Raw genomic sequence first — 21,863 nt, forward strand, 5'->3', positions numbered from 1 at the left:
GAATCCCTGGCCCATTCCGCGGTGGCCCACGTGCGGGCCCTTCCCATCAGGTATGAAACCATGTAGGCCACCTTGGAGCGCTCGGTGGGGAAATCTGCTGGGGCCCTCTCAAAGTGCATCCCGCATTCTGTAATAAATGCCCGGCTAAGGCCGGGTTCACCGGAGTAGCACTCTGGAGGAGCCAGTCTGGCACCGCCGGTCATGGGAGCTATGGCAAGGGGAGTAACTGGAGAAGCAGCGGGTGTACTGGAGGTCGCTGCTGGTCCCGCGTTCAAGAGCGACAGCACGTCCTGCATTTGCTGACCCAGCCTTGCTACTTGGGTGGCGACTGCTCCTCTGAATTCTTCTTGACACTTAGCGAGTCCTCGGATTTCTTCCCCCAAGTCGCCCACTTGCTTCTGGTGCTGGGCGAGCTGTGAGGCATGAGAGCGCACTGCGGCGCACAGGTGCTCCGACTCTGCCGAGTCCATGTCTGGCCAGTGTGTACTGTCAGGCTGGGGACAAGACGGAGGACTCGGATGCAGAGTCGTTTCTTTCTGGGATTTATTCCAGCAAGCACACTGATCAAAAGTACAAATCAAAACGCCTCTTGCGAGGGAAAACACGTGGCAAAAAGTACAAACAAAAGGCGTCGCACTGAGGCGAGACAAAAGGCTAAAAGTACAAATCAAAACGCCTCTTACGAGGGAAAACACGTAGCAAAAAGTACAAACAAAAGGCGTCGCACTGAGGCGAGACACAAAGGCTATGGGGATCACAGTACTAACCAAAGGCGTCGCTCGGGGGCGAGACAAAAAGGCGATGGGGATCAAGGCACAAACAAAAGCGTCGCTCGGTGGCGAGACAGAAAGGAGGGGTCTTACGGAGAGCTCGGACATCAAGGAATCGCTGGTGGTCGGGACGAGGCAAGACACAGTGGTACAGGACAAGGGGAAGACACGGACTAAATACACACAAAAGGGCGGGGACACAGGTGCTGACAATTAGTGTCACTTACGCAGGTGCACACAATCGGGATCAGGGAAGACAAGACAACCAAACACCGAGGAAGGAAACACGAACTGAAATGGAAGGGATGACAAAATAAAACCGGAAGTAAAGTTACGACATCGACGAGACAAAAAACCGGAAAAATAAACGCGACCGCATGACACTTTCTATGTACTGTCTTTCTTTGTAAAAAACTCATGTGCACGTGCGGCTTATAGTCCGGTGCGGCTTATGTAAGAAAAATAAATGAAATATCCCTAAATTTTAGCTGGTGCGGTTGATAATCCGGTGCGGTTTATAGTCCGGCAATTACGGTACATTTGTTATGATTCCATTGGCGACAGTAAAGGTCAATAAAGGCGATTATTAACCCCATAAGCAATCAATGAGCCTTGGCTGAGTCATAGTGGCATCATTCAGCAAATCTTCTGCGGAACTGATGAGTGACCAATTAAGGACTTTCTAGGAACATAAGCACTGGCCACTAATATACTGTATCTCCTGACAAGACCTGTTACGTAAATATTAATATTAATACATTAATACATTTACTATACAGGGTCCATGTATCTAATACTACTCAAAAGTAAAACATTTGTATATTTTCTTGTCTTTCATTCATTCATTTGCGTCACTATCATTTGAAACTTTTGGTGGACATAAGAATTAGGATGACGACAACAGTGGGTTGGTAGATATTCAAAGTTTTGCTAAATTATAAAGATGAGATGAGTAGCTTCAATGGGTGACTGCTGTAAAGAGAATTTACAGGAGCTTGGTTGCATTAGGGAAAAAGTGCTCTAAAATAGGGTATTATCAGGCGGAATAAACAAATGGTGACTTTCTACGCATGATATTCTATTTGTAATACGTTAATCGTTGAAAAAAGTAGGGCATATGTTATACAAGAGTGTTATATTATTTTTGAATATACTGACCTGATATTTAAAGAGGTTATGAATTTAATAGACGTTGTGGATTTCTGAATGTAAGCATTTTTTAACTTTTGGGAGTAGTTGGAGAATTTTTGAATGAGAGAGTCTGCTTTAATAGCATGACTCTAAGTAAGAACTTTGCCAAAGTCGAGGATGACCAACTATTTCTAGTCATAAGATTTGAGGTTGTGGCAATCTCTGAGATATGGCCTTGCAATGGCAAGGGCTTGGACAGTGAGCTAAAGGATGATGGTTGTTTAAACAAAATATAGCAGGCTAGGGATGGAAGTATCCGTTTGTTTGTAGAGAGGGGAACGGAATGTGATATTGTTAAGAATATCACCATTTGTTAAGGATCGGACAGTACAGCCAAGTGCGTGACGACGGACTTTATTGGAAGGGGATGATGGGAACAGCCGGCGCTGGAGCGGCGATCGGGCTGGAGAGGACAAACGGTTCTGCGGGGGTTTCGAATAGTCAAGCGAGTCAAGTTTCTCCGGGACTGATGAGCGACGCAGCATCAAGGGACAGACTGGCACTCAGTTCTGCGCTGGCGGCGCTGATATAGCGCTGTCCATGAACCCGTGGCAGGTGACGGTGATTCCACTGACAGGGGGGGGCGTGGTCCCGTCGCAGGTGGCACCAGCACGTGACAGAACCCCCCCCACAAGGGACGGCTCCCGACGTCCCCAGGAACCGAAAACAACAACAAAAAAAAGGAAGGCAATACCCCGGGCGGCCAGGTGGAGGGGTCAGCACACCACTGAAACGTCCGACACCTCGCCAGACGCAGGATCGACGGGCGCGGGGGCAGAAGACCCCGGTACCGGTGGGCAAGACCTCCCCGGACCCTCACCCCTGGTCCCCTCGTCCCCGGTTGGTCCGGATGACAGCGATGGAACTCCGTGATGAGCGAACGGTCGAGTATCCAGCGGCTCGGAACCCAGGAGCGGTGCGCGTCGTCATAACCCTCCCAGTCCACGAGATATTGTAGGCCCCGACCACGCCGCCGCGATCGGAGCAGGGAGCGGACAGCGTAAGCCGGGCCCCCATCGACGAGCTGGGGCGGCGGCGGCGGAACGGGCGCCGGCGCCAACGCGCTCTCATGGACGGGCCGCACACGGGACACGTGGAACGTGGGATGAACCTTCATGGAGTCCGGAAGGAGCAGACGGACTGCGGCCGGGCCAATCACCTTCTGGATAGGGAACGGTCCAACAAAGCGGGGCGCCAGTTTGCGGGATCCCGCTCGCAGCGGCAAATCCCGCATCGAGAGCCACACACGCTGCCCCACTCTGTACTCCGGAGCCGGCGTCCGGTGCTTGTTCGCCTGGCGGGCGTAGCCTGAAACAGAGCGGAGAAGAGTGACCCGGCCCCTCGCCCAGGCACGATGACAACGGCGGACACAAGCCTGGGCCGACGGGCACGCCGCACCACGCTCCTGGTGGGCGAACAAGGGTGGCTGGTACCCGAAGACGCAGTGGAAAGGCGAAAGTCCCGTGGCCGAGCTGGGAAGGGAATTGTGAGCATACTCTACCCAGGGAAGCTGTTGAACCCACCCGCGCTGGTCCCCGGCGGCCATGCATCGGAGAGACCTGCCCAGTTCCTGGTTCAGGCGCTCCGCTTGACCGTTGGACTGAGGGTGAAACCCCGAGGAGAGGCTGGCCGTGGCGCCGAGGAGTCGGCAGAACTCCATCCAGAAGGTGGAAGTGAATTGAGGTCCTCGGTCTGACACGATGTCTTGTGGAAGACCGTGGTGACGAAACACCTCCCGCACCATGATGGACGCCGTCTGCTTTGCAGATGGGAGCTTAGGCAGAGGGATGAAATGCGTCATCTTGCTAAAACGGTCTACCGCCGTGAGGACCACCGTGTTTCCCTCTGAGGGGGGGAGGCCCGTGACAAAGTCAATTGACAGGTGAGACCAGGGACGCTGGGGAACCGGCAAGGGTTGAAGCAGCCCGGCCGGAGGACGAGTGGACGTCTTGTAGCGGTTACAGATTGAGCAGGCTCTGACGTAATCGCTGGTGTCCACTTGCCAGGTGGGCCACCAGAAACGCTGTGCCACCACGTACCTCGTGCGCGCAGCGCCGGGATGACAGGCCAGGCGTGAGTCGTGCGCCCATTGCAGCACGGCCGATCGCAGGCCTTCAGGGACGAACAGGCGACCCTCCGGGCAGTTGCTGGGGCCGGGTTGATCGCGTGATGCGGCTTCCACTTGGCGTTCGATCTCCCATGTGAGAGCCGCCACCCGAACCGAGCTCGGGAGGATAGTGGGAGGAGGACCCTGTCCCTCCTCCCCACCAGGAAACAAACGCGACAGGGCGTCCGCCTTCGCGTTACGGGAACGGTCTGTAGGAAAGAGAGAACTCAAACCGGTCAAAGAACAGAGCCCACCGTGCTTGTCTTGCGTTCAGTCTCTTGGCCGATCTCAGATACTCCAAGTTGCGGTGGTCGGTCCAGACAATGAACGGAGTGGTGGTGCCCTCCAGCCAATGTCGCCACTCCTCCAAAGCCAACTTGACGGCGAGGAGCTCCCGATTACCGATGTCATAGTTCCGTTCTGAGGCTGACAAACGGCGAGAAAAGAAGGCGCACGGGTGGAGACGATCGTCTTGGCGGCTACGTTGAGACAACACCGCCCCGACACCCACGTCCGAGGCGTCCACTTCGACCACGAACTGTCTGTCGGGATCGGGAACTCTGAGGATGGGAGCAGATGTGAACCTCCTCTTAAGCTCCTGAAATGCCTGCTCCGCCCGTTCTGTCCATTTGTATGGGGAGGCGGGGCTGGTAAGGGCGGTGAGTGGCGCGGCCACCGTGCTGTATCCACGGATAAAACGTCGATAAAAGTTCGCGAAACCTAAGAATTGTTGCAGCCGCTTGCGTGTCTCGGGAACAGGCCATGACGTGACCGCCTCCACCTTCCCAGGGTCCATCTCGATGGATCCCTCACGCACCACATAGCCGAGGAATTTGACAGAGGAGGCGTGGAACTCGCACTTCTCTGCCTTCACGTAGAGCGAATTCTCTAGGAGGCGTCGCAGCACCGCCCGAACATGCTTGATGTGCTCAGGAAGCGAGCGGGAGAAGATGAGGATGTCGTCCAAATAAACGAACACAAATTTGTCCAGCATGTCTCGTAACACGTCGTTTATCAGGGACTGGAAAACTGCTGGGGCGTTGGTGAGCCCAAACGGAACCACCAAATACTCGTAGTGTCATCTCGGGGTGTTGAAAGCCGTCTTCCACTCGTCTCCCTCCCGGATGCGGATCAGGTGGTAGGCGTTGCGGAGATCCAGCTTTGTGAAGATGGTGGCACCCTGAAGGCTCTCAAAGGCGGAAGAAAGAAGAGGCAGAGGGTATCGGTTCTTTACGGTGATCTCGTTTATTCCCCGGTAGTCGATACACGGGCGGAGCGTGCCCTCCTTCTTCTTCACGAAGAAAAACCCCGCTCCCGCAGGTGAAGAGGACGGCCGTATGATACCGGCTGCCAGGGACTCCCGGATGTATTCCTCCATAGCCCGGCGCTCAGAAGCGGACAGGGAGTAGACGCGTCCCTTGGGAGGGAAGGTGCCGGGCAACAGGTCGATGGCGCAATCGTAGGACCGGTGTGGAGGAAGAGAAGCGGCCCTGGCTTTACTAAAAACCTCCTTGAGTTCGTGATAAACTGCTGGGACATTGGAGATGTCGGGACTGTACCTGGGCGGGGCTCTGCCGAGTGGGCTGGTGGCCGCCTTCAGGCACACTCGATGGCAGCGTTCGCTCCACTGCCGTACAACCCTAGCCTCCCAGTCCAGCACCGGGTTGTGCTGCCGCAACCAAGGGTGCCCCAGGATGAGCTGCTGTCCTGGGAGGGAAAGAAGAAAGAACTGGATGGTCTCGTGGTGATTGCCGGAGAGCATTACCTTGACCGGTTCCGTCACGAAAGCCACCTCGCCAATCAGACGGCCATCAATGGCACGCGCGGGAATGGACGGGCTCAGCGGGAGGAAGCCAACACCCCACTGACGCGCCAGGCTAATGTCCATGATGTTCCCCTCCGCGCCGGAATCCACCAAGGCCGCCACGTTCTGGTCGCCCGCCGCAAGCTGGACACGTGCCTGTAGCGTGAGCGTGCTGGGACTGGGAGAGCCGGTGCTGGTCGAGCTCACGCGGATCCCCCGACGCCGCGTGAGCTCCGGCCTTTTAACGGGCACCCCGCCACCCGATGGCCCCCCTCCCCACAGTAAAAACACAAGCCCAGCGAGAGGCGTCGACGGTGCTCCTCCGAGGGAACCCGAGCCCCTCCCAGATCCATGGGCTCGGCGGGTGGTGTGGTTGACGGGTCCCCAGCAGACGGAGGAATGTGGCCACGCGGATTCCGCGGGGACCTCCTCTCCCAATCGCGTCGCCGCGTCCGGATCCGCCGGTCTACTCGGGCCGCCAAGTCCATCGCGCCCTTCAGGGTTCGCGGGCGATCGTAAGACACCAGTTCGTCTTTCATATACTCGGCGAGGCCGTTTAGGAATGTGCTAACGAGCGCTGGCGCGTTCCATCTGCTGCTGCCGGCCAACGTCTGGAACTTAAGGGCGTACTCCGCGACCGATCGGCTACCCTGACGCAGCGTCACCAGTTCCTCGGCGGCGTCTTCGGCGGCGGATCCCAGGTCGAACAGGCAGAGCAATTCCTCTGCGAAGGCGTCGAAGGAATCGCATGCCGGGGCCATCCTCTCATACTCTGCCAAACCCCATAGCCGCGCCTCGCCCGTGAGGTGGGTTAGAACGAACCCGACCTTGGCTGATTCTGACGCAAACGTGACGGGCTGGAGGCTGAACATTATGCGACAGTTGGTCACAAACGCCCTCACGTTCTTGGGATCGCCGTTGAACTTTTCGATGTTGCTGAGGCGGGGCTCCGGGACGTCCACGAGCCTCCTGGCCTCGGCAGACGGGCGGTGCTGGGGTGCCGTGACAGCCGGGGACGCAGCCACCGACAGTCTCTGGAGGGCTTGGGCCATCTCCTGCTGCTGCAGCTGTTGTTGCTGACCAACCTCGATCAGGTTCCGGATGTCGGCGGACAGGCTGCTGATGGCGGTCTCGGCTCGTTCCAGTCGGCTCAATGCCGTCTCGTCGTTCGCTGACTGCATAGCGTTGGCCAGTCTGTACTGTTAAGGATCGGACAGTACAGCCAAGTGCGTGACGACGGACTTTATTGGAAGGGGATGATGGGAACAGCCGGCGCTGGAGCGGCGATCGGGCTGGAGTGGACAAACGGTTCTGCGGGGGTTTCGAATAGTCAAGCGAGTCAAGTTTCTCCGGGACTGATGAGCGACGCAGCATCAAGGGACAGACTGCCACTCAGTTCTGCGCTGGCGGCGCTGATATAGCGCTGTCCATGAACCCGTGGCAGGTGACGGTGATTCCACTGACGGGGGGGGCGTGGTCCCGTCGCAGGTGGCACCAGCACGTGACACCATTTGGTCTTGGTATTTTGTTTTGTTTTTGGTGGGAGGAGGCAAAATGCCTGTTTGAGTATAAAAGGTTACCGATCTCTTGCTTAAGGTTTTATTTTGCATAAAGTGTATTGGGATTTTTTCCCTATTACTATATATCAGTTAAATATTGTTGTTCGGTTCACAAAGGAGACAACTAATTTACTGATTGCTCAGATTTACAGATAATATTGCTTGTGGTAGCTCAGTTTTGGTGGCATAAATTGGTTATGTGTTAATCTTGAACAGATACAGAATATAGAAGGTGTCAGGTACTATTGCGGAAGTATTTACTGCAGTTGACTGAGTTGACAACTTTCAAGGGCTATGAGTCAACTTTTATTGAATCAGTTTAAATTGTGGACATGTCTAATTCACTGACATGTTTGATTTTCATAATTAAATTAGTAGCAGTGGGAATAAATACCGTATTTTTCGGACTAAAAGTCTCTCCGGAATACAAGTCGCATCAGCCATAAGATGCACAATATTGGTGAAAAAAACATATATAAGTCACACCGGAGTATAAATCGCATTTTGGGGGAAATTTATTCGACAAAATCCAACACCAAAAACAGACATGAACCAGCAACAACAGGCTAATGATACGGTATGCTCACGTGACATAAACACATACGAGAAGCTGAGAACGGGCCTGATGTAACATTAACACTTATTCAAATAACTATAACATAAATACACCTTTATCAAATCATCTATGTCACTCCAAATCATTAAAGCCGTCGATCGAGTTCGTCCTCCTTTATGTAAACAAGTCTGACGTCAGCGGCAGACTAAAAGTCGCTCCGGAATATACGTCGCATCAGCCATAAAATGCACAATAAAGTAAAAAAAAAAAACATATATAAGTCGCTCCGGAGTATTAGTCGCATTTTGGGGGAAATTTATTCGACATAATCCAACACCAAGAACAGACATGAACGAGCAACAACAGGCTAAACGATACGGTATGCTAACGTGACATAAACACAAACGAGAAGCTGAGAACGGGCCTGATGTAAAAGATAACAGTTATTCAAATAACTAACATTAATAACACCGTTATCAAACCATCTGTGTCACTCCAAATCATTAAAGCCATCGATCGAATTGGTCCTCCTTTATGTAAACAAGTCCGACGTCAGCGGTGCGTCACAGTTCAGATTTTTCTACAGTCCCATATAACAATATGTAAGCTATGTATGAAATAACAATAATATAAACAATTTTATCAAACCATCCGTGTCACTCCAAATATTTAAATCCAACGGAATCTTCGTCTTGTCACTTAAAAAAAAACAAAAAACACGCACGCACACACACACACGCACACACACACACACACACACACGCGCACACACACGGCTGTTGATGCCGGAAAGACTACGTGCGCTGCTGACATCAGACTAGATATATCAAATAACTGTAATATAAAGAACAATTTTAACCAACCATCCGTGACACGCTAAATCATTAAATCCATCGGAATATTTATCCTCTGTGTAAAAAAAAGAAAAAAAGAAAGAAAATACACAACTGTTGACGCTGGACTACGTGGGCTGCTGACGTCAGACTACAGGACTGTCTCAGAAAATTTGAATATTGTAATAAAGGTCTTTATTTTCTGTAATACAATTAAAAATACAAAAATGTCATGCATTCTGGATTCATTACAAATCAACTGAAATATTGTAAGCCTTTTATTATTTTAATATTGCTGATTATGGCTTACACCTTAAGAAAACTCACAAATCCAATCTCAAAATATTAGAATATTTCCTCAGACCAAGTAAAAAACAAAAAAGGTTGATAACAGCAAAAAAAAATCAAACATTAGAAAATGTCCATTAATGCACTCAGTCCTTGGTTGGGAATCCTTTTGCACGGATTACTGCATCATTGCGGCGTGGCATGGAGGCAAACAACCTGTGGCATTGCTGAGGTGTTATGGATGCCCAGGATGCTTCAATGGCGGCCTTTAGCTCATTTGTATTGTTGAGTCTGGTTTCTTTCAGCTTCCTCTTCACAATACCCCACAAATTCTCTATGGGGTTCAGGTTAGCAGAATTGACAGGCCAATCGAGGACAGTAATGCCATGATCAGTACACCATTTACTGGTGGTTTTGGCACTGTGGGCAGGTGCCAGATCATGCTGGAAAATGAAAATCATCATCTCCATAGCAGCTTCAGCAGAGGGAAGCATGTAGTGCTCTAAAATCTGCATTTACTCTGGACTTGATGAAACACAGTGGACCAACACCAGTAGCTGACATGGCTCCCCAAGCCATCGCTGACTGTGGGAACTTCACACTGGATTTCAAGCAACTTGGAGTTTGCTTTTGTCCAGCCTTTCTCCAGACTCTGGCGCCTTGATTTCCAAATGAAATGCAAAACTTGCTTTCGTCTGAAAAGAGGACTTTGGACCACTCTGCAACTGTCCACTGCTTATTTCCCATAGCCCAAGTTAAAACGCTTCTTCCGTTGACTTGAGTTCAGAAGTGGCTTGACCATGGGAATACGGCTATTGTAGCCCATTTCCCAGACACGCCTGTGAACAGTGGCTTTTGATACCTGGACTCCAGCTTGAGTCCACTGTCTTTGAAGCTCCCCCAAATTCTGTAAGTGACTCTTCTTCACAATGCTGTGAAGGGTGCGGTCATCTCTCTTGGTTGCGTTTCCTGCCACATTTCGCCCTTCCAACAGACTTTTTGTGGATGTGCTTTGAAACTGCACTCTGTGAACAGCTTGCTCTTTGAGAAATTTCTTTTTGTGTCTTACCCTCCTGATGGAGGGTGTCAATGATGGTCCTCTGGACAGCAGTCAGATCAGCAGTCTTCTCCACGCTTGTGATTTAGTTGACTGAACCAAGCTCAGTGTTTTTCAAGGCTCAGGAAACCGTTGCAGGTGTTCCGAGTTAATTAGACGATTCAAGTGATTAGTTGAATACCCTACTAGTATACTTTTTTATGATATTCTAATATTTTGAGATAGGATGTTTGAGTTTTCTTAAGCTGTATGCCATAATTAGCAATATTAAAATAATAAAAGGCTTATTATTATAATATTCTAATTTTCTGAGACAGTCCTGTAGATATGTCAAATAAATGTAATATAAACAATAACTTTAACGTACCATCCGTGTCACTCCAAATCATTAAATCCATCGGAATATTCATTCTCTGTGTCAAAAAAACAAAACAAAAAGGCTGTCGATTCCGGACCTACGTGCGCCACTGACGTCAGCCTCGCCATCAGCTGCAGTCCCAATTATTCCACAGATCTAGTATATAACTATATTGTAGCTTTACCAAAGTACCAGGCAAGACGTGGGTTTGGTAACCGGCTCTTTATTTCACAAGTCAAGAGCTCAACATATGAGCCAACACACACAAGCGCCCTGGATCGCTCTTCCGCCCCCCCCCTCCCTAGACAATCGGAAATTACTGAAGTCTAACAACGTACACGTTGCTACTCTAAATAAACTATATGTCAAATAACTATGACATAAATAACAAGTTCATTGAATCACCTGTGTCACTCCAAATCATTGCAGCAACTAGTGAGGGGTTTACCAAAGTAACAAAATAAAAAGCAGTTAAGTATTATAGAGGAGATAAATATTTATGTGTATACCAATTGATAGACTAACTAGCTCGAATATAATACCATTTGTGATTTGACATCTAGAACTTGTAACTTGTAATTGTGATTTGTAAGGATACAATTTTTATAATATGCTAGGTTGCTAACAAGGTCATCTCTGAGCTTTTTGATGTCACAGATCCAGCGTTGTCAGCCATGTCCAGGTGGAACCAGAGAAGCTACGCCACAGAGACTGGAAGGGAAAAATCCACTGGCAACGACAATAAAGTTTGGCAGACGCCAATTGAATTAACCACCAGTTTGAGTGAAAATAAGGCGGATGCCCCACAAAAGGGGTGACAGTGAGGAATTGGCCACAGCCAGAGATGAGGTAATATAGGTGACCGGGGTGGCTGAAAGTCCAGCATCTGCCTCACAACGTCCAATGTGAAACCTCTAGGTATTGGTTTGTAAGATTAACAATTGGCAAGACAATAATAATATAAATAATAATAATAATTGATTATTGATTGAAATTCGTGGACTGAATTCCCAATCATAATTTGTAATTTTATTAAGTGACAGGATTTGCTGAAAGACAGAGGATGTCCTAATTAAGGAAATAAGACATTGTACATTACAAATTGAATAGAAAAACAAGTAGTGTTTCACATTATCTGAAGTTAGAAAATAAAAACGGAAAACATAAAGTCTTTGGAAAATTGTAAGTGGTGTTCAACATTGTGATGTTTTGATTTTACATCACGGCAATACATGATCGGGATTAACCAGGTAAATCTGTATTCTGTTTTAATTAAGGGTTATCAGAGAAAGTAAAGAAACAAGGGGGGTATGAGGGGATGAGGAATCAGAAAACTAAGGTAACCATTTTGTTTGCGTGAATTTTTAAGGCATGTTTTCAGTTCATCTTCAGACTAACGATGAAAATGAGTGTCTACTTTATTATTATTTTTATTATTATATTTATTATTATAATAATAATTATTATTTTTTTATACTCTATATATTTTTTAATCTTAATTTTTACTGTTCTACAATACAGCTCCTGGTAGGAGTTTCACTGCTGAGGGGGCTGAGGGTACTGTCGAATGAATTAAAATCATACTCTGGTGTGTCTAACTTGTTAACTGACATGTTGGAAAAGTGGTTTGGTAAGTGGAAAGGGGTAGTACTGTAAATTTTTCTGGTGGGATGTATTGGGAGCGTTTGTGTTTTGTGGTTGTTGCTGTGTTTCTTGCATTAGGGTCTTGATCATTGGAACTGTCGGGCGTGCAGTGGGGAATTGAGGAAGGCCCCCAACACACCAGACCGTCCAGCGGGGCAGGACTGAGATTTTGCCCTGCGATTCCCAGATTGGAGGATGACTCAGAGGAGGATGATTTTATGGAATTAGTACGATTTAGGTTCCACGATAACTGATGAGTATATCGTTGTTTTGCTTACTCGTGCTCCACAGGTTTCATTGCTCAAACCAGGTACACCAATAAAATAACACAAACACCCACAAAATTATATACACATTTTTGTTGTACTAGTTAGATTTTTCCATTCTGTACTGCACCACACGAGTGGCCCCTGAAGTTAGTGGCAACTCAATGAAAGGTCAGAGGGGGGCGGACCTGATGGTAAGAGCCTTGCCGTGTAGGGGGCCACACGCACATATACCGTATTTGTATATCATAAGACCAGGGGATGTTTGAGAATATCTTTCGTTTTTCACATGTCCTGAGTGTTGTTGTTAGTCACCTAAATGTTGAACAGAGGCTGTGATTTACCGAAGTCAAATTCCTTGTTTGGCACGCTCAAACATGGCGAATAAAAAAACTCTTGAATCTTGAACTCTTGAATCTTGAATTTTCCGGACTATAAGTCGCTCCGGAGTATAAGTCGCACCAGCCATAAAATGCCCCCAAAAGTGAAAAAAAAACATATATAAGTCACTCCGGAGTATAAGTCGCATTTTGGGGGGCAATTTATTCGACAAAATCCCACACCAAAAACAGTCATGAACGAGCAACAACAGGCTAAACGATAGCAACAACAGGCTAAACGATAGGTATGCTAACGTGACAAACACAAACAAAGAGCTGAGAACGGGCCTGACATAACATATAGAGTGATTAAGGACAACTATTACATGAATAACATGTTTATAAAACCATCGGTGTCACTCCAATTCATTAAATAGCAACACCAGGCTAAACGATAGGTATGCTAACGTGACAAACACAAACAAAGAGCTGAGAACGGGCCTGACGTAACATATAGAGTGGTTAAGGAAAACTATTTCATGAATAACATGTTTATAAAACCATCGGTGTCACTCCAATTCATTAAATAGCAACAACAGGCAAAACGATAGGTATGCTAACGTGACAAACACAAACAAAGAGCTGAGAACGGGCCTGACGTAACATATAGAGTGATTAAGGACAACTATTACATGAATAACATGTTTATAAAACCATCGGTGTCACTCCACTTCATTAAATCCATCGATCGTTCTTTGTCAACAATGGGTGCGCGCGGCTGAGGGCGCTTACACTTCAAAATATTCCACAGGCTCATATAACGCTATATAAACTATATTTCAAATACCTATAATATAAGCCTATAATATTATCAAATCATCCGTGCACTTTAAATCCATTAAATCCATCTATCAAATTCCTCATCCTTTGTCAACATCGCCGCGCGTGCGCCCTGACATCAGCCTCGTCTTTATTCCACAGATCTAGTATATAACTATATTGTAGCGTTAAAGTACAAGGATAGACGTGGGTTTGGTAAGCGGCTCTTTATTAAACAAAACAAACTTCCAAGCGTGTGGTAGTGTGGACTTCCAGACACGAGAGCTCCATGGCATAGGACCGGGCGTGCGTAATGGCCATGTCCGAGCCCCATGCACCGTTCGCGGACAGCCACTCGGCCGAGCGCCGGCCCCCGACTAAGTAGAGTAGGACCAGGTGTGCGTAAAAGCCATAATAGTTTTTCAAACCTTCAATGTCACTCCAAATCCTTAATTCCTTCAAACTCTTTGTCCTCCGTGTCACTTAGAAATGATCACCGCTAATGATGCCGATAGTCCTTACGTGGGTGCGCGCCGTGCTGTGCCACTGACGTCACTTGAACTAGTAATCCATTGGTACATTACGGTTCTCCAAACTTTCTTTTTGCTGCTCGATTACTGTTTTCAGCTGCATATTTTACAACTTGAAGTTTGTAACCTGCAAAATATGAGTTTCTTTTTGGTGCCATTTTTCTTAAGCCCACCCAGTTGATGAGTCACGGCCAACGGTGAAATTTAGAGTGCCCTCATCCATTTTCGTCTGAAAATACAATTTTTTTCAGATGTAGTTTTTTGTTTTGTTTATTTGGTTGTTTTATCAAAGTCAAAGTCTCCTTTATTGTCGATTTTTTTTCATATACCAAGACACACAAAGAGATTGAAATTACGTTCCCACTATCCCTCGGTGAGATAGTACACATATGCATACAAGCAACACAAAAAACCCAAGAAGGCACAAACAATGAATAAATAAGAGTGTTGAATAAATGATACATAATAGTAAATGATAATAATAAATATAAGAGGAGCAAAAATGGAGCAAGTGTACATACAGCAGACAGTGGACTTGGATATGGAGCTTTAAAGTGTTAATTGCTTTATTTGATGTTTTCTCTATTTTTTATGTTTTGAATATGTTCAAGATAAAGATATAAAAGCATGTGAAGTGATCAACTATACTAAAAATAACATGGGAAGAAGTCAACTATACTTGGAAGTAAGTGATGTCTTACTGATCAAGTAAAAATTTGTGAAAAAAAACATATAAGTAGCTCCTGAGTATAAGTCGCCCCCCCACGGTAGGTAGGATTTTTGCACGCACAAATGGGGGGTGGGAGGAACTGGCAGTTTAGGTCAGTTCAACAGGGGGAGATGCATATTTTTTCATTAAAAGCTCAATTTTAGTTGAGTGAACAGTAACAGGCGGCTTGTTAGAATAGGCCTCTTTGGCACATGTGATTAGCTAGGTATCTTGAGCTACGCTATTCTATCACTGTAGCCCTTCTCTTGCTTCATTAGCTTTCTCTTCTCTATGACACTCTTTGCACATACGTAGAAGTCGCTCTCAGTTAAGACTACAAGGTCACACACCAGACAGGATAGGCAGAGTCTCCTCCTTGCAGGAGTGCGGCCCAGAGTAGTATAAGAGCAGGAACCTTGGTGGGGGGAGTTAGACCTTCTTACGCATCTTGCAGAGAAGGCTCCACAGATGTGTAACAATCATTCTGGCATACATTAAATAGTAAAACTGTGAAGTCTCCCTTTTGGTAATTACTGTTAGCATAGCCAGCATTAAAGATAAAGAACAAGGAACAAACCTAACAGTTCGCAGCCAAGTGTGAAGCAGTCGGGATGAAAGTCAGCACCTGCAAATCTGAATCCATGGTCCTCAGTCGGAAAAGGGTGGAATGCCCTCTCCGGATCGGGGATGAGATCCTGCCCCAAGTTGTTCAAGTATCTTGGGGTCTTGTTCACGTTTAGGGCAGGATGGAGCGTGAGAGCGACAGATGGATTGGTGCAGCGTCGGCTGTGATGCGGACTCTATACCGGTCCGTTGTGGTGAAGGGAGAGCTGAGCCAAAAGGCAAAGCTCTCAATTTACCGGTTAATCTACGCTCCTACTCTCACCTATGGTCACGAGCTGAGGGTCATGACCGAAAGAACAAGAACAAGCGGCCGAAATGAGTTTCCTCCGCAGGGTGTCCGGGCTCTCCCTTAGAGATAGGGGGAGAAGCTCGGTCATCCGGGAGAGACTCTGAGTAGAGCCGCTGCTCCTCCACGTTGAGAGGAGTCACATGAGGTGGCTCGGGCATCTAATCAGGATGCCCCCTCGACACCTCCCCAGGGAGGTGTTCCGGGCCTGTCCCACCGGCAGGTGATCCCGGGGACGGCCCTGGACACGCTGGAGATACTATGTCTCTCGGGTGGCCTGGGAACGCCTTGGTATCCCCTGGGATGAGCTGGACGAAGTGGCTGGGGAGAGGAAAGTCTGGACATCCCTTCTAAAGCTGCTGCCCCCGCGACCCGACCCCGGATAAGTGGAAGAGGATGGATGGATGGATGGATGGATGGATGGATGGATGGATGGATGGATGGATGGATGGATGGATGGATGGATGGAGACCGCCTCCCTCGCCACGGGGTTGACAGAAACCCCAGTGGAGTGGATTCATTGAGCTGGCGAAAGTTGTTGGGATTTTGCCATGACTCAGTTAACACATTAAAACAAAATTATGGTCAATGTGAAAATCCTGGAAGAGGTTACCTTGCTCGTAAGTGAGCGGATGTTTCACAGACCGAAGTTGACTGTGGTGGTGTCGCAGATGGTGGTGGTGATAGCCGACCGAGCTAGGCTGGCTAACACGGTGGCCAACAGTGTTATTTCTTCAATTTTGTTTCTCGTGTCCTTTGACAGCTCTTTGGTCTTGGCCATTGTGGCCCAGCAACAGCCCCAAAACCTCACTGCTCTCGAGGAGATCTGCATGGAGGAATGGGCCAAAATACCAACAACGGTGTGTGAAAACCTTGTGAAGACTTACAGAAAATGTTTGACCTCTATTATTGCCAACAAAGAGTATATAACAAAGGATTAATGTGAACTTTTGTTATTGACCAAATATGTATAGGCCACCATAATTCGTAAATTCCTTGAAAATCAGACAATGTGATCTTCCTGATTTGATTTTCCTTTTGTCTCTCATAGTTGAAGTGTACCTATGATGAAAATTCCAGGCATCTCTCATCTTGTAATTGGAGAACTTGCACATTTGGTGGCTGACGAAATACTTTTTTGCCCCACTGTAAATGAAAGCTGTGAGCAGATATAAGGGGCCCTAAAACTATAAGGGGTTCTAAAAACATATTTACAGTATGTACACTTGTACCTTGTTTTAAAAAAATATATAATAATAAAAGTTGTTCTAAAAACATAAATATGTTTTTAGAACAACTTTTATTATTATATATTTTTTTTATGTGTAAGTGTATGTAAGTGTAAGTGTGTATGTGTTAAGAATTCTCCATGTTTATATTATTCAGCCATGCTTTGATTTGAGGAAGGGTGATTTTTTTTCCTAACAAGAGAAATGAACGAATGTCTAACCTTTAGGACAATGTAGTATTGCTCCAAATGTTCGTTTAAATTTCTTTAGAGGTCCGTTTTTTGCGTGTTAGCACGATCGCGAATTAGCATCTTTCCGCCAACTCGTTAAGCTGCCCAGTACGGAAGGTAATGAAAACATACTATGATGGCTTTGAAGCATATGTTATGCCGAAAAAGAATGAGATTTTTGCACGTTACGCATTTTCCGAGAGGAAACAGGCAGCAAATTAGCCACTAGAACAGATTTTGACAGAGTTGAGACTGCTTGTGCAAGATTGAAATTATGCAAATAGAGAAGAGATGCTGAGAGACCGGTTCGTTTTTGGAATTTACTCACCCAAACTCAGAGAGTAGCTACTGAATGTAGGCTCTACCCTAACGCTGGAGAGAGCAGTAGACATTGCCAGGTCTCATGATATGGCACAAGCACAGCTGAAAACCATGGCTAGCGGCAACACAGCCCCACAAACTGTTCATGCAATCAGTCGGCAGACTTCAGAGAGTTCTCCATGAAAAAAGCGGCAAGACAGCACAAAGGGACACGTAGAGTGGATTTACACCCCTAAACCAGCAGACAGAGCCAGAGGACCACAGAGACACGCAACCTGTGGCTTCTGTGGTTTCCAGCCTCACAAAGTCAAGAACCTTTGTGCAGCCAAAGGTAAACAGTGCAAATTATGTTCCAAGTGGAACCATTTTGAATCTGTGTGTCATTCCAAACAAGGAAAGGGAGTACATACAGTAGATTAACATACATCAGACACGAATACAGACAGTGAGGACCTGTTTATTGACACTTTAACACAAGCAAGTAGCACCAATGAAACGGAGCAAGCTTTTGCAGGTGTGCAAATTGGCCCAGACAGGACTGTACTTATCTTTAAGCTAGACACTGGGGTCTCAGCTAATGTCATTCCCACACACACCTGCAGAGGACTGGGAATACAGCCCACGTTACAACCCTTCAACCCACTGTATGGCTACGGTGGCGAACGTCTCACTGTCCAAGGCAAGTGCCACATGAAGTATAAATACAAGGACAAGGAGTTGACGCTGAAATTCCACGTCGTCGACACACAGGCACCTCCAATTCTAGGACTGAAGGCATGCCTGGACTTTGGACTCATACAGCTCATGCTGTCCGTGTCTAGCAAACCTGAGATCCCGATCATCGACGAGTTTAAAGACGTCTTCACTGGAATCGGACTGTTTCCTGGTGAATGTAAAATTCACATTGACCCCAACACAGTCCCAGTAGTCCACCCACCTAGGCGAGTCCCACACGGACTCCGTGGTCGCCTCAAAGAGGAACTTCAAAACATGGAAAAACAGCAGATCATCGTGAAAGTCACGGAACCAACAGAGTGGGTCAGCTCAATGCTCGGAGCCGACAAGCCACGCACCGGCAAGCTAAGATTGCGCCTTGACCTGAGAAATCTACACAAGGCCATCAGGCGATTGCACTACCCCTTACCTACGCTCCACAATGTCATGTCCAAGTTGGCAGATGCTGGCTTCTTCAGTGTTATGGATGCCAGGTCTGGTTACTGAGCAATCAAACTCACAGAGGAGTCTTCCAAACCGACCACATTCAACACGGTGTTTGGTCAGTAGCGTTTCCTCCGTCTACCGTTTGGACTGATATCGGCCCAGGACAAGTTTCAACGGAAGGTTGATGAGACCTACGAAGGCCTCCAGGGAGTGACCGCGATCGTAGATGATGGGCGAACAAAAGAACAACACGACAGCAACCTCCGCGCAATGCTGAAGCGCTCCAGAGAGCGGGGAATAAAACTCAACCCAGAGAAGAGCACGATCTGCGCCACAGAGGTCAGCTACTTCGGGTACCGCATCTCCAAGGATGGAATCAGGCCCGATCCAGCCAAAATCGCTGCCGTGAGAGACATGGAACCGCCCAAGGACAAGGGTGAGTTAGAGACAATCCTTGGGATGGTTAATTACCTGTCAAAGTTCACTCCCATGCTCTCAGACATCAACGCCCCCATGCGTCACCTGCTGAAAGAGTCCAGTGAGTTCAGGTGGGACGCACAGCACGACAAGGCTTTCAAAAAATGAAAGAGCTTGTCACACGAGAGCCTGGCCCGGTCTTAGCCTTCTAGAACCCCAGCAAAGAGCTCAGGCTGCAAGTCGACGTGTCCAAATATGGCCTCGGTGCAGTCTTACTTCAAGAAGAGAAACCCATCGGCTATGCATTCAAATCGCTAACAGACAGCGAAGTCAACTATGCTGAGATAGAAAAGGAGCTGTACGCCATTCTGTTCGAATGTAAACGCTTCCACCAGTATGTGTTTGGCCGCCACGTCATTGTCGAAAGTGACCACAAGCCATTGGAGTCCATCATGCGGAAACCTCTCAACGCAGCGCCTCCAAGACTACAGAGGATGATGCTTCAGTTACAGAGGTACAACTTCAACATCATCCACCGTCCAGGCAAAGACATTCCTGTGGCAGACACCCTCTCCAGGAAGTCCCTGTCTGACAAGGACGACAACCTGCGGGAAGGCATGGATATGCAGGTTCATACAGTCTACAGCAGGGGTCCCCAAACTTTTTCCTGTGATGGCCACATAACTTTTCCCTTCTCTGATGGGGGGCCGGTGTCAGTTTGTAACAGAAAAAGTGTGACGATCGTAGGAGTGCTTAAAAAAATTATTGTTTTCCAGAAAGCCACACATAACCAAATAACCCTTTCCAGGTACTTTACAGAATAAATGTCAGGAAATAAATAATAACACTATTAATGAAATAAATAATAACTGAGTTCTTCACAGAAAAAAAACAGGAAATAAATAACACTATTTATGAAATAAATAATAACTAAATAACTCTCTCTGAGTTCTTCATAGAAAAAAAAAAGCCATGGAACATTAACTTTCTGTTGTGCCATGCACAATCTTAACAGATAAAAGTTCAGCTCAGTTGTCAGAGCAGAATCTCTCTGACACATATGAGCAGTCTCTTAAAGTTCTTGTGTTCCTTCCTTATAATCCTTTTGTAGGTTCCAGTAGGCTTGTAGACACTGCTGTTTGCAGCTCTCTCTCGTCAACTTCCCTGTGAAAACCACAAAGGAAGCAGGTTGAGAAACTGAACTAAGTGATACAGCACCTACACAGCACAATACATTTCACTACCAGTATGGTTGTAAAGATGGATTTTATCCCAGTAGATTTTATTATGATTATATTTGTTTATGCTCAGAATGACTCATTCAAGTCAGAAAAGTGAGCTTACCTATGTATGTTCATCAGTGTGAACTGTGGGCCTGCATCTGGCTAGTGAGAAGTTGAATATCAGGTTCCATTCTAGTTACAGCCAGTCTCAAGCACTGATGCAAATGTTCATCTGTCAATCTTGATCTCATCGGAGTTTTCAGCAGTTTCATGCGTGAAAAGGTTTTCTCGCAGATATACGTGCTGCCAAAAACTGTGGACATTTTCATTGCGTGTTTTTTGATGTTAGGGTACGTGTCGTTTGGGAGGGCGGCATCGAAGTCAATGAGACTGTTGGGCTTGAATGCATCTTTCAGAACATCACATTTCTGTAACTCAGCCAACTCAAACTGATATGAAGGCTGGGCTTCATCAATGTCGGCAACAAAGGGGTTCTGAAAAAGACGGATTTCTTTTGCATGAACATGTAGTTCACTGAATCGCACACCGAACTCCGCCTTCAGCATTTCCAGTGCTTCCACGCACTTTTCAGCTGGGAACGGGACCGCTGGGTTCTCTGTCGACAGCTTTTGGGTAGCAGGGAGATGGACGAAGTTGCGCTATTTCACTTGTTCCAAAAGCAGCGCTAATTTCAGCTCAAATGCTTTTATGTGTGAATACATGTCGCAAATGAGTTTCCCCTCGCCTTGTAGCTGCAAGTTAAGGCTGTTAAGTATTTCTGTCACGTCTGTTAAAAATGCGAGGTGCCATTTCCATTCTGGGTCGATCAGCTCTGGGACCGTTTTGTCTTTTAAATGAAGAAATGCGTTAATTTCGGGTAGCAGCTCGTAAAAACGCCTCAAAACTCTGCCCTGGCTCAGCCATCGGACCTCTGTGTAGTACAGCACATCTCCGTGCGCAGACTCCAGTTCAGACAGGAATTCTTGGAACTGCCTGTGTTTAAGTCCCTTTGCTCTGATGAAGTGTATGCACGACACCACAACCTTCATTACAGAATCCCACGTCAACACTTTGCAGCACAGTGCTTGCTGGTGAATTAGGCAGTGGACTCGTAGCGGGGCGGTGAGACCCCTTTTTTCCAACTCCCGCTTCATGCATCCTATTAGACCGTGAGTTTCGACCACCATGCTAGGAGCCCCGTCAGTCGTGATGCTAGCCAGCTTTGACCAGTCCAGGTTCAACTCCTCCATGGTTTGGCACACTTTGTCAAAAATATCCTCTCCCGTTGTAGTCCCTTTGAGACTTTGGAGGGCTGCCAGCTCCTCGGATATCTCAAAGTTTGCGCTAACTCCACGAATAAAAATGAGCAGTTGCGCTGTGTCCTGCACGTCCGTGCTCTCATCCAGTGCTAATGAAAAAAAGTCGAATTCTTTCGTCTTCTGCTGCAGCTGGGCATATACATTACTCCCGATTTCTTCAACGCGTCTGGTGATTGTACTCGCCGACAGACTTATGGCATTAAATACATCTTTCTTCTCGGGACACACGTCCTCCACGACAG

General features: G+C 47.3%; 1 long non-coding RNA gene across 1 annotated transcript in view; it reads left to right on the forward strand.

Moving 5' to 3' along the window:
- Window positions 1–21,863, forward strand: part of LOC148404740 (uncharacterized) — a 64,665-nt gene that overhangs the window by 40,303 nt on the left and 2,499 nt on the right. The window contains exon 2 of the long non-coding RNA XR_015861464.1: window positions 11,181–16,581. This is a non-coding gene — a long non-coding RNA (uncharacterized LOC148404740). The remainder of the gene's footprint in view (window positions 1–11,180; window positions 16,582–21,863) is intronic.

Source organism: Syngnathus floridae, chromosome 1 (assembly GCF_059516105.1).
Source record: "Syngnathus floridae isolate MCC-2025c chromosome 1, RoL_Sflo_1.0, whole genome shotgun sequence".
Taxonomy (NCBI): domain Eukaryota; kingdom Metazoa; phylum Chordata; class Actinopteri; order Syngnathiformes; family Syngnathidae; genus Syngnathus; species Syngnathus floridae.